This window comes from Rhincodon typus, chromosome 28, assembly GCF_021869965.1.
Source record: "Rhincodon typus isolate 14 chromosome 28, sRhiTyp1.1, whole genome shotgun sequence".
NCBI classification, from domain to species: domain Eukaryota; kingdom Metazoa; phylum Chordata; class Chondrichthyes; order Orectolobiformes; family Rhincodontidae; genus Rhincodon; species Rhincodon typus.
This window is the reverse complement of record NC_063359.1, coordinates 35,852,075-35,864,758: the sequence shown is the minus strand read 5'-3', so window position 1 is coordinate 35,864,758 and position 12,684 is coordinate 35,852,075. Positions and strand designations below refer to the sequence as shown.

Below are 12,684 nucleotides of genomic sequence, written 5' to 3'. Positions count from 1 at the left end.
AAACGTCAGCTTTCCTGCTCCTCTGATGCTGCTTGGCCTGCTGTGTTCATCCAGTTCTACACTTTGTTATCTTCAATAATATTGTGGTGTTTTGAAAGGGTAGATAAGGACAGACTAGTTGCACTGGCAACGAGGCAGTAACAGAGGACACTGGTTTAAAGTAATTGGTGAAGGAACTAGAGAAAAGACAAGGAGAATTAATCAGGAAGTTATGATGATTTTGGAATGCATGCTTGGAGGGTGGTGAAACTGGATAATTACTTGAATGGAAAAGGTACAGGAACATGGGGAAAATGTGGCAGGAATGGGAGGAATGTCAGGGGAGTGCTGTTGGGGGAAATGAATGGAATTATTTGACAGTTCTTTCAAAAAGTCTGCAGAAGCACAATGGGCCAAATTACCTCCTTCTGTACTGCCTGACTCTATGATTATGTCTCAGAACAGAAATAGAATCCTCAGCTGACTGTGAAACAAAATTTCTAAAGGAAGTCTGAGCTGTTGAAACACATTTCTGTCTGCAGTGATGAAGACACGTTGAATAAGTCTGGCCGTCATAAAAGTCAAAGAAAACATTTTTATGTTTGAATCAAAGCTGCTTTTTAGCCTAGATCAATTGGATATCAAAGGATCCCTGAGACCTTGTACTTACCACAGTTGAGATCCAAACAGTGCATCAGTTAAAGGGAATTCTGTGAAGAAGAGTGGTGACTCACTTAGTATTCTGAATTCCTTTGTGTTCTTGACTGGTGTAAAAGGAAGATATTTGCATTGATACTGATGATCTTAATTTTGGTGTTTCAATGGACAGTGTGGACTCACATGTCATAGCTTTAATATGCTTGGTGGTCTCCTACTGCGGCCTTTCATCAGAGCCATGGAAAATTACAGCTCACTAAGAGGCAATTCAGCCCATCTTGTCTGTATCTGCAAAAGGAAACAAGCCACCCATAATAATCCCACTTTCTGGCACCTGTTCTGTGGCCTTGCAGGTTCCAGTGATTCATGTTTAAATCCAGATTTCTTTTAAACAAGGTATTTCTGCCTCAAGCACTAATATGGGTGGCAAATTCCAGACACCCATGCTCTCTGAGTGAAAAAAAGATTTTTCTCACATCCCCTCTAATCATAGGACCATATAGAATCATAGAATCCCTACACTGTCCACGCCAAACCTCTGAAGAGCATCGCCCCAGATCCAACCCCCCTTATCCTATCCCTGTAACCCTGCAAGTTCCATGACTAATCCACCTAATCTGCACATCCCTGAACACTATGAGCAATTTAGCATGGCCATTCCACCAAGCCTGCATATCTTTGGAATGTGAGAGGAAACCAGAGCACCCAGAGGAAACCATTCTAATCACCATAAGTCTGTGCCTGCTAGTAATTGATTACTCAGCTAAGTCTTCCCTGTCTATGCTATCCAAACCCCTCATGATTTTGTCTCAATTGTCATCCCTCAGCCTCCTCTGTTCTAAGTGAAACATCCCTAGGCTATCCAGTTTTTCCTCTTCACTGCAATTTTCAAACACTGGTAACATTGATTAATGTTGAAAAAGTACTTTATGAACAAGTGATAGTGTAACTATGTCTTAAGTTACCTGTGCAAGTTTAAGGCCTGTTTTAGAAACCTTCTTGGGTTCAGCAAAGCTCATATAGGACTTCCAAGTATCATAATTTCAGGGAGATAATTCACAATGCCACACACCTACATGGCAGGAAAGCCTAACATCATCTTGTGAAAATAGTGCCGACCTTTTTTTTATTGAATCAGACTTTCTCATTTATCAGTCTGTTTTAGAATTTTTGCATTGGCTGGTGGAGTTCCTGCAGTACTGGAAATCACAAGAAGACTTGAGCAGTCATATCGAACAGGATAGCGCACTGCCCCTTTCCTCCTCACCAGTTATCAACATTCCCAGTGGTAAGCCAACCCCCATGACCCTGCAATCTGATGCTCGGCCCAATGCCTCCCATTCACCACCTTCTTGACCTTTCCCAACCATTCAATATAACAATGCAGAGAATGGAGGGGAAACTCAGTAGGTCTGGCAGCATCTCTGGAGTGGGAAACAGAGTTAATGTTTCCGGTCTGGTATGACTGTTCTTCAGGACTCTTCTTCATTCAACCATTGATCACAGCCCGCCACAATCCCTCCCCTTCCCCACCAATGAATTCCTCCTCAACCCTTCATCTGTGCTTCTTTTTGTCAGTACAGACTTGATGGGCCAAAGGGCCTCTTCTGGACTGTATGGCTCTATGTCTATGACTCCCCCAGCCACTCCATTGATGTCCCCCACACATGAACTTTCCCAGCCTTCCCTCTTCCTCTGCACTTCCCACTTGTGACCAGAAAATAGATTCCAAAGCAGTAATCTGGTCCTGCTGTTCATTTTACCTGAGGATTTCCACTAAACTTCCCCCAAACCTCCTCCTCTTCAATTCCCTGGAAATTCAGGGCTAATGAGTTGAATCACTGTATTTTTTTCTTGTGTGAAACATGAAATACTATATAAACTGAAGAAGAGACTGTATTTCCTTACAACAGTGACTTGGCTGAAACAAAATTATTTCTCGTTGTTCCTTCACTTTCTAACCTTTCAGACTTGGCTAAAGCTAAGATGCATTTTTAACTATTGCCTGCTTCCCGTGTCTGATTTCCTTGGTCTTCAGCTAGTTGAGGGTGGGATACTAAGGTAATGGGAAAGTTGCCATTCTCCTACCAGATCATTGGGCTGCGCTCTCATTAGAGAGAGTTGACTGGTGGTGATTTAACCGAGGGTCACCATGCCTCAGGTGAGAGTAGAGGTTGAAAAAGGACAGTCCTTCATGGTAACTTCACCTGGTGTGGGAATTGAACTTAAACTATTGCATATTAGCTGTCCAGCCAACTGAACAGATTTTTGGAAGGCTGCCAATATGTCGGAGATACTTATTTGTTACCAAAATAACAAATTACTTAGTGTTTATGTATTATTACATATTAACCACCCTTTATCTATGAGCCTTTAAATAAAACATGAGAAATTATTTTGCTTTGAAAACTGAACATTTTTTCCAAATCATTTCTGTGCAAATGATGGATTAAATGAATGTTGGAAAATGACAGTTTATTCTTACAAGGAACACTTTATATCTTGGCATCACTTCAGGTGGGACAAAGGAAGAGAAATTTCTATACAAAGTACATCTGTTCTCTTGCTACCTTTACAGAGACAATATTGAGCAGCATTGATTAACTGAGCGACTCATAGCTATTTTTGTTTTAGTTAATCTTTCATGGGATGTGAGTGTCACCAAAAAAGGCAGTATTTGTTGCTTATCCCTAATTGCCCTTGAACTGAGTGGCTTGCTAGGGCCATTTCAGGGAGCAGTTAAGAGTCAACAACATTCCTGTGGGTCTAGAGTCACATGCAGGCTAGACTGGGTAAGTGCAGCAGATTTCCTTCCCTAAAGGACATTAGTGAACTTTATGGACTTTTGTGATGTTTTGATCATTAGGGGATTCAAGAATCACAGGAACAGGGCAGGAATGGGAATGTGGAGAATGTTGGATCAGCCCTTTGAATGGCAGACCAGGCTTGAGGGGCTGAATGGTCTATCCTGTTCCAACTTCTAATGGTCTTATGGTCCAATGGCAATTCATGATGGTCACAGGGTGTTGGTTTAGCTCAGTTGGCTGGATGGTTGGTTTGTGAAGCAGTGTGATGCCAATGTCATGGCTCCATTCTCCTCAATTCCTTCTCAACCTGTCCCCTTGTCTGAGGTGTGGTGACCCTCAGGGTAAATCACCACCAGTCATCTATCTGTAATGAGAGAGCAGTGCTATGGTCTGGTAAGACTATGGCAATACAATACAATGCAACTGACCATGATGGTCATGGTCGCCATTATTGAAACCTGCTTTCATTTCCAAATTTATTCAATTTAAATTCCACCAGCAGCAGTGGTGGTGTTTGAATCCATCTTGTCAGAGCTATAGCCTGGGCCTTTGGATCACTCATCCAGGGACGCAGTGATTAGATACATAAACTTGCATGGTTGCTGAATGGATTAAATGTTTTGAATTAATTAATTCACTTTTTTCTAAACTAAGAGAAAAAGTGCTTTGAATTAATATATTTACTTTTTTTTCTAAATTAAGTGAAAATGTGTTTTCAAATACAAGTTGCAAAAAATGTATAAATAAAATTTCCACTTCCCACTCACTATTTCCTCAGAAATGTGTGAAAAAGTAATGGTCTGACAGTAGCTGCTCACAAATGCAATGCCTCTCATTTTACTCAATTAACTGACCTAAAACAAATGATGCACCTAAAATTGAATTCTTATGAAACGAGAGATCAGCATATGCCTGTCCTTTGACCTGCCAGGCCTCATAAATCCTCACATTCAAGGCATAACATTGGACAATGCAATGTTCAGACTACACAAAGCAGTTCTGAAGCATCACGTTTTCTGATAACATTGTGAACAAGCACAGCACTTTACTTCTTTGGTCTTCATGCCTGCTAATCAACTTCACAGTACAAGAGCCATTTAAGATAACTAGAAGTAAATTTTGAAAGTGAGGGCAGCTCTGTTTCTGATTATAACCATGAACACTTCTCAATATCTCTATTTTAATTCATAATCTATGCCTGGGTTGACCTGATGCCAGCAAATGTTGTAGAACAGCCCCTGACTAATTTCACACAACAACAACTTGTGTTTATATATACCAATGAATCATGCCACTAAAAAGTAACCCAAAATTGAATATTTCCACATACACAACCTTTTATGTACAGGCAGTATAAAGTGCCCTGGTTTACAATTGGGGTCATTTCCCTACAATTAAAGGTTATGACCATAAATTAGTAATTGAACGTCCAATTTCATGTTTTCTTTTGTATATGTCGATGAGTTAACACTGTGTAATAGTATATGACATGAGTTTCATGGCTGTGTGTCCAAATAATAGAAAGATATTTTTAATAATTCCAGACAAGTTAGCATTTTTATTGTAAATGGATTTATTGTTTTGCTCATGCTTAGGAGGCTAGCAAGTGTTAACTACGTATGGTGAATTCCAGATGTCAGTCCTAGACTGGGGACTATATTTTTGGAATGTATTGCCTGTATTCCCCTCCCTCACTTGCATAAAGTTTTGCACTGGGGCTGGGGGTATATTACCAAATATTATTGAAGCAGTTAGGGAGTCGACACTGATTGGTGGAACAAAAAATTGGAACAGGCTCTGAGTATACCACTTAGTCAGGAGGGCTCTTGTGGCAAATGGCAGTGTCCCTAACTCTGAGCCAGGAGGTCCAGGTTCAGGTTTCACCTGCTCTGGAGGTGTGTGATAACATCTCTGAACAGACTGAATAGAAAATATCCCCATAGGAATGAGGGGAGCATTCAGCCTGTGAAGCCTGTTCTGCTGTTCAATCAGATCATGTTGATTGATATTGCAACCCCATTTTCCCATTCTGGTTCCATAACCTTTGACATCATTAGCTAACAAATTTCTATCAATCTCAGTTTTGAAATCTTCTATTGTGTCAACAACTTGTTTTGAGAAGGAAGTTTCGGCTTCTAATCCACTTTGTGTGATGAAATGCTTCTTGATGTCACCTTTGACTAATCAAGTACGAACTCTAATGTCAATGTCCCTTTGTTCTGGACTCCCTCAGAAGAAGTAGTTTCCCATCATTCACCCTATCAACTTCTTTGATTAATTTATTAGATCAAACCTTAGTCTTCTCAAGGGAATGCAAGACTGGTTTATACAATGTTGCCTCTTGACTTAAAAGATCGTAAGATCATAAGCAGAAGTAGGCTCTTCAGCCATTCGAGTCTGCTCCACCATTCAATGAGATCATGGCTGATTTGATAATCCTCAACTCTACTTTCCTGTCTTTTCCCTATAACATTTGATTCCCTTACTGATTAAAAATCAGTCTATCTCAGCCTTGAATGAAGTTGTCCATTTTTTTTTTAGTGTCTTTGTGTAACTGGACTTCCCCACTCTGATGTCAAATCTCACTTCTCAGTCATAAGTACCTGACACATTAAGCTGTCTTTTCTCAATTGCATACTTTCAACTCATGTATTGGTAAATTCTAGGAGTCACAGTACAAATCTATGAATTAGGAGCACAGGTAGACCACTTGTTCCCTTAAGCTTAGTCTACCATTCAAGAAAATCAAGTTTTTCTGATTACTCCACACTCCTGCCTACACTGCCCTATCAACCTCTCACCACATTGCTTATTAAGAAAATGAAAGAAAAAACTGCAGATGTTAGAGATCTGGAGTGAAAACAGAATATGCTGGAGAAACTCAGCAGGTCTAGCAGCGTCTTTGGAGACAGAAACAGAGTTAATGTTACAAGGCCAGTCTGACTCTTCTTCAGGATGGAATACTGGACCGGAAATGACAACTGTTTCTCTCAGACACTGCCAGACCTGTTGAGCATTCTGTATGTTTGTTTCAAATTTCCAGCAATTAGCAGTATTTTGTTTTTATTTGCCTCTTCTTCTGAGCTGTTCCAAAGAAGAACCTTAGAATTCAAAAGGTTAATTCTGTTTCTTTCTCCACGGATGCTGCCAGATCTGCTGAGTTTTCAGTGATTTCTGTCATTGGACTTGCCTCACCCCTGCCCAATATTTTTCAGTCACAAATACCTGAAATACCTGTCCCTTCTTAATTGTATACTTTCAAGAGAGTCTGGTTTAAATCAACAAACTGGAGGTGATGATGTTCAGTGGCACCGTGGCTCAGTGGTTAGTACCGTTGCTGCACAGTGCCAGGGACCTGGGTTTGATTCCGGCCTCGGGTGTCTGACTGTGTGGAGTTTGCACATTCTCCCTATGTCTCTGGGTGCTCTGTTCTCTTCCCACAGTCCAAAGATGTGCAGGCTAGGTGGATTAGCCATGATATAAATGCAGGGTTACAGGGGTAGGGTAGGGGTGTGGGTCTGGCTGGGATGGTCTTTGGAAGGTTGCTGTGTACTCAATGGGCCAGATTGCCTGCTTCTGCACATAGGGACTCTATGTCGTGGTATTGTCACTAAACTATTAATCCAGCCAAGTAATGTTCTGGTGACATGGGCTCAAATCCTGCTGTGGCAGATGAAGGCTGAATTCAATAAAAATCTGGAATTAAGAATCTGATTATTGTGGGGAAAGAAAAAAACATCTTGTTCACTGATCTACTTTAGAGAAAGAAATCAGCTGACCGTACTTGGTCTGGCCTACTTGTGATTCCAGATCCCAACAAAGAGATCCTGTCTTAACTGGTTCAGAGACAGTAGGAACTGCAGATGCTGGAGAATCTGAGATAACAAGGTGTAGAGCTGGATGAACACAGCAGGCCAAGCAGCATCAGTGTGTTCATCCAGCTCTACACCTTGTTATCCCTGTCTTAACTGGGGTTGGTTAGCTCAGATGGTTTGTTGCAGGTTTGTGATGTAGGGTGACAGCAACAGCATGGGTTCAATTCCCAAATAGGCTGAGGTTACCATGAAGGACTCTCCTTCTCAACCTTTCCCCATGTCTGATGTGTGGTTACCCTCAGGTTAAACCATCACCACTCTATGGTGAGAGAGCAGCCTTCTGCTCTGGCAAGACTATAGTGATTTTACTGTTCACTGCCCTTGGGTTAATTAGTCCAGTGATCCTCCATCTACATTGGTCTGGGAGCTTTGCAGATGACACCAAAATTGTTGGTCTAGTGGACAGATTACAAGGAGATCTTGATCAAGTTGGTCAATGGGCTGAGGAGTGATGGATGGACTTTCATTTGAATAAATGTGAAGTTCTGCATTTTGGTAACACAAATAAAGACAGAATTTATATAACTAATGGTAGGGCTTTAGATGGTGTTGTAGAACAGAGAGGCCTAAGGATTCAGGTACATAATTCTTTGAAATTTGTGTCACAAGTAAATAGGTTGGTTAAGAAGGCATTTAACATGCTTGCCTTCATTGTTCAGATCTTTGAGTATAGGAGTTGGGACGTTGTGTTGAAGTTGTACAAGATGTTGGTAAGGCCTCTTCTGGAGTACTGTGTGCAGTTCTGGTCATCCTGTTATAGGAAGGATATTATTAAACTGGAGAGGGTTCAGAAAATATTTGTCAGGATGTTGCCAAGATTGGAGGGTTTGAGATATAAAAATAGACTGGAAGGTCTGGGACTTTATTTACTGGAGCGTAGGAGCTTGAGGAGTGACCTCACAGAGGTTTATAAAATTATTAGGGGTGTGGATAAGGTAAATGACAAGGGTCTTTTCCCTAGGGTTCAATATACTAGTTGGTATATTTTTAAGGTGAGAGGAGAAAGATTTAAAAAGGACATGAGAAGCAACTTTTCTGCGCAGTGGCTTGTGCGCGATCGGCCAGAGGAAGTGGTGGATGCAGGTACAGTTACAATGTTTAAAAGGCGTTTGGGTAAGTTCATGAAAAGGAAAGGTTTGGAGGGATATTGGCCAAGCGCAGGCAGGTGGGACTAGTTTAATTTGGGAACATGGTCGGCGTGGACTGGTTGAACCGAAGGATCTGTTTCCATGCTGTAACGGGCCAGGGAAGAAAGGTGGCTTTCCGGGTTTGTTTACAGGTGGGCGTGGCTTGTTGCTGGGATACCGTGTGATCGGCGGCTAGCGGCAACATCACTTCCGTTACTAAGAAGGCTGGTTTCCGGTGCGGTCGAAAGCTGCGCTCGGTCTCTTTTGCAGTTAGTCACAGTGTGAGGGACAGAGGGGGGAAAAAAAAAAACGAGAGTGCTGTCGCTTTATGGAGTTAACGGGCAGGTACAGGAATGCCGTTGTGTTCACATCTGATTTCGTTCACTTTTTCCCCTTTCCTTGGGAGGGGGTGGGGGTCGGAAAGGGCAGGCGAAAGGCCGGGTGTTGCCGGGGCAATCGCCTTAGCGACGGCCGGGGACTGGACTAGGCGCACCACCGCGCATGCGCGCCGCTGGCAGGTACCCCCGGAGCGGGCGGGCGCCTGAAGTTTTCCCAACCAGGGAGGGTGGGAATAGGAAACTTCAGAGCTTTCTTCCTTTCTAAAAATTGTTTCAGCGCACCCCTAGGCACCCATCCTCCAAGCTGGGGTATTGAGTGTAGTGGAATTTGCAATTGCTCTGAATGCCGGGCCCCCCTTTTTGGTTGCTTTCCATTTTTAGAAACTGCCTCTTATTCCCCTCCACAGTGGCTTTCTGCTCCATTGAAATAGGCTAAATCAGGACGCTATACATGAGCGGATGCTTAGTCATCCCATCAATGCAAATTCTAATTTTGTTTTATATCCTGTTAAACGTTTGTAAGTGTACTCCTCTGTTTATCGGTAATCTTCAATATATTTTTGGAAGCCTCAGTTGACACACGCCTTTGATGCACGTCTTGTGTAACTTTTTTTTTCTACGTGGACCCGACTCTTGTTACGAGTTTCAGATATAGTGCGAGAACTGTAATTGTTTTAATTTGTTGAGATTTATTGGGCTAGAAATGATTCATGTTTTTGCAGATCTAGTTGAAATCATCTGCACGTTTCCGTTCACGTACTTTAACTACTCTTTTGTAATCTGAAAGTTCTGAGGTGATTTTAAAAAGTGACGCCTACGCAGTTTGTTATGTAGATTTTTGCAATATGTGACTTGTGATTGAAATAGTTTTAAGTTCACTGCTATGTCGTATCGCTAATGTAAAATAGAGCATGTTCTGATTTACTTGTTATCCTGCAACAGTCGATTGGTGAGGTATTTACAAACCCGATATTAGTATGTGGCACAACGCTTTGAATGGGCACTTACCCTCGCGTAGGTTACTTCCATTCATTTAAAATGAGTATAGTGGGTATATTTCTCTGTAAATGTGTACAAACTATGCGCTAGAATCTAACTTGAATTTTCTAATTTGTTCAAAAATAATCCTACACTGGGATAGGATAATCATGACCTCTATGTGCATTCCCCTTTTTGAATAAATTATAAATGGGAGCAGTGAGATGTTGGTATCAGGATTTTGAAGTGTAAAAATGAATGAGTGGATCTGCCATTTCATCAGTAGCTGTGATCTCCAAGACTTTAACATTACCTTATGTGGATGACAAAGAACAAACCTTGGATAACCTTACTGTGACATGATATCAAAATTTGCTTGAGAGCCACGTTAGTTGGAACTTACCAGTATTATATCTCATTTGAATGTAATGTGGCTGTGGTATGGTGCCATGGGTTTGAATCTAATCCTTCTAGCGGAAGGATAACCTATAACTGGAGGTCACAGAAGTGGATTTTCCTTGACTCTGATGACTGGTTCATCAATTTGCACGTGTATGAAGCTGGGAATTCTGAAAAAAATGTCATGTAGATGTGTCCAGTCACCAGGCTTCTAGATTTTGAAGATGGTAGAGACAGTGAATGGAACTGCCTATAAATAATCTGATTTTAAAATCCTATTTAAACGCAAGTATGTAAGAAAATCACATGCTGCATTTTGTGCAGTCTCGAATTCAGCTACATTTCCACTGTTCCTCAGTTCTGCCTGTTCTGTTTTTTAAACTTAAATGTTCTATAAAAAAGCTGATTTCCATAAATACAGATGACCTAAAAACATACGTTATAATATTCAACTTCTTAATATCAGAAAATTTAGCTCTTAAAATTGGTTCGGGGACATTTTGTTAACTTTTTTTTCTTCTTAATGTTTAAGACAAACTGCAGGTCCAAATGTTGATCACAGGTTTTATCTGACTAAGCAGTTTACAACATCTTTAATTTGTGTTTTCACTTGTTTGAAGTAAAGGCTTCAAAATTTGTATAGGGGACTAAATGGAATAATATGCTCTGAATTATTCAAAAGTTTTTTTAAAAAATTCTATTAAAAGGCCAAGGCATTAGAAATTTGCTGAAGTTTTAAAAAATATTATTATGAGTATTGTACAAATTTCAGTTCCTGAAGATACAATTAAATTTTTTAAATGGAAATTTGTTTAGACACTAACTGAATAAATCAAAGTGTGAGGCAATGTTTTTCACTTATGAAATATTCACAATTTCCTCTGCAATTTTCATTATAAATGCTATGTTTCTGTGGGGTTTTTCCATTATAAATATTTACATAAAATGTTGGCATGGAATCAGATTTATGGGCTGGAAGTATGTTTATGTACAGACTTCTGAAGATTATAAGGTTATTTTAATCAACCTGTTCGGGGAAGTATGATACATAGCTGAAGCAGGTGGGCATTGATCTAGGCCTTTTAGTCCAGAAGTGGGGAAACTACCACTGAAACACTGAATATACCAATGCTAAATAAATTAGGGTGTTCAAAGTGACTCACTACCACCTTTTTCAAATGCATTTAGAAATGGGTAATAAGTAATAGCCTTTCCAAGGATGCCTATACTTCCAGAAATACCTCCCTCTGCATTTTGATTCTTACCAGTGCATTCATAGTTGGATTTTGAATGCATAGTAACATGTAACATAGAGCATAGAACATAGAACATTACAGCGCAGTAAAGGCCGTTCGGCCCCTCGATGTTGCGCCGACCTGTGAAACCAATCTGAAGCCCATTTAACCTAAACTATTCCATTATCATCCATATGTTTATCCAATGACCATTTAAATGCCCTTAAAGTGGGCGAGTCTACTATTTTTGCAGGCAGGGCATTCCACGCCCTTACTACTCTCTGAGTAAAGAACCTACCTCTGACATCTGTCTTATATCTATCACCCCTCAATTTAAAGCTATGTCCCCTCGTGCTAGCCATCACCATCCGAGGAAAAAGGCTCCCACTGTCCACCCTATCTAATCCTCTGATCATCTTGTATGTCTCTATCAAGTCACCTCTTAACCTTCTTCTCTCTAACGAAAACAGCCTCAAAACCCTCAGCCTTTCCTCATAAGACCTTCCCTCCATACCAGGCAACATCCTGGTAAATCTCCTCTGCACCGTTTCCAATGCTTCCGCATCCTTCCTATAATGCGGTGACCAGAACTGTACGCAATACTCCAAGTGCGGCCGCACCAGAGTTTTGTACAGCTGCAACATGACCTCATGGCTCTGAAACTCAATCCCTCTACCAATAAAACCTAACATACTGTACGCCTTCTTAACAACGCTATCAACCTGGGTGGCAACTTTCAGTGATCTATGCACGTGGACACCGAGATCTTTCTGCTCATCCACACTACCAAGAATCTTACCATTAGCCCAGTACTCTGTATTCCTGTTACTCCTTCCAAAGTGAATCACCTCACACTTTTCCGCATTAAACTCCATTTGCCACCTCTCAGCCCAGCTCTGCAGCTTATCTGTGTCCCTCTGTAACATACTGCAGAGCGTGTTCTGCTCAGTGTACTAGTTCTGTATTATTTCAGCTGGGTATCTAGCATCTTTTTGCTGTTTCAATGATGCTTCCATAATTTTGTCTCAATTGTGCACATGCTGAGTGTATTATTGCTCATTGGTCCCTTTCTAAGTCCTTGTGCTGTTTCAGTTCCTTTTGTATTATTTTTCTTGTCATTGGTCTGTTCAACTGATATGAATCTTCCATCAAATAGTTGATGACGGGCTCTGTCTCATTGTGAATTAGATGGTCTGAAGTTTTTTTTTCACTTAGTAATTCGTGTATTCATTTACCATATTACGAGTTTTTCATTTGCAAAACTCAATTTCAGGTACATGTTTTGAAAG

The 12,684-nt window shown here is 40.8% G+C and overlaps 1 protein-coding gene across 2 annotated transcripts in view; it reads left to right on the top strand.

The window, feature by feature from the left end:
- The first annotated feature begins 8,675 nt into the window (after window positions 1-8,675).
- The window catches only part of LOC109910621 (nucleus accumbens-associated protein 2), a 106,364-nt gene continuing 102,355 nt past the window's right edge, over window positions 8,676-12,684 (top strand). For both annotated transcript variants that reach the window (XM_048613617.1, XM_020509837.2), the window contains exon 1: window positions 8,676-8,790. The gene's annotated coding sequence lies outside the window, so the exon portion shown is untranslated. The remainder of the gene's footprint in view (window positions 8,791-12,684) is intronic.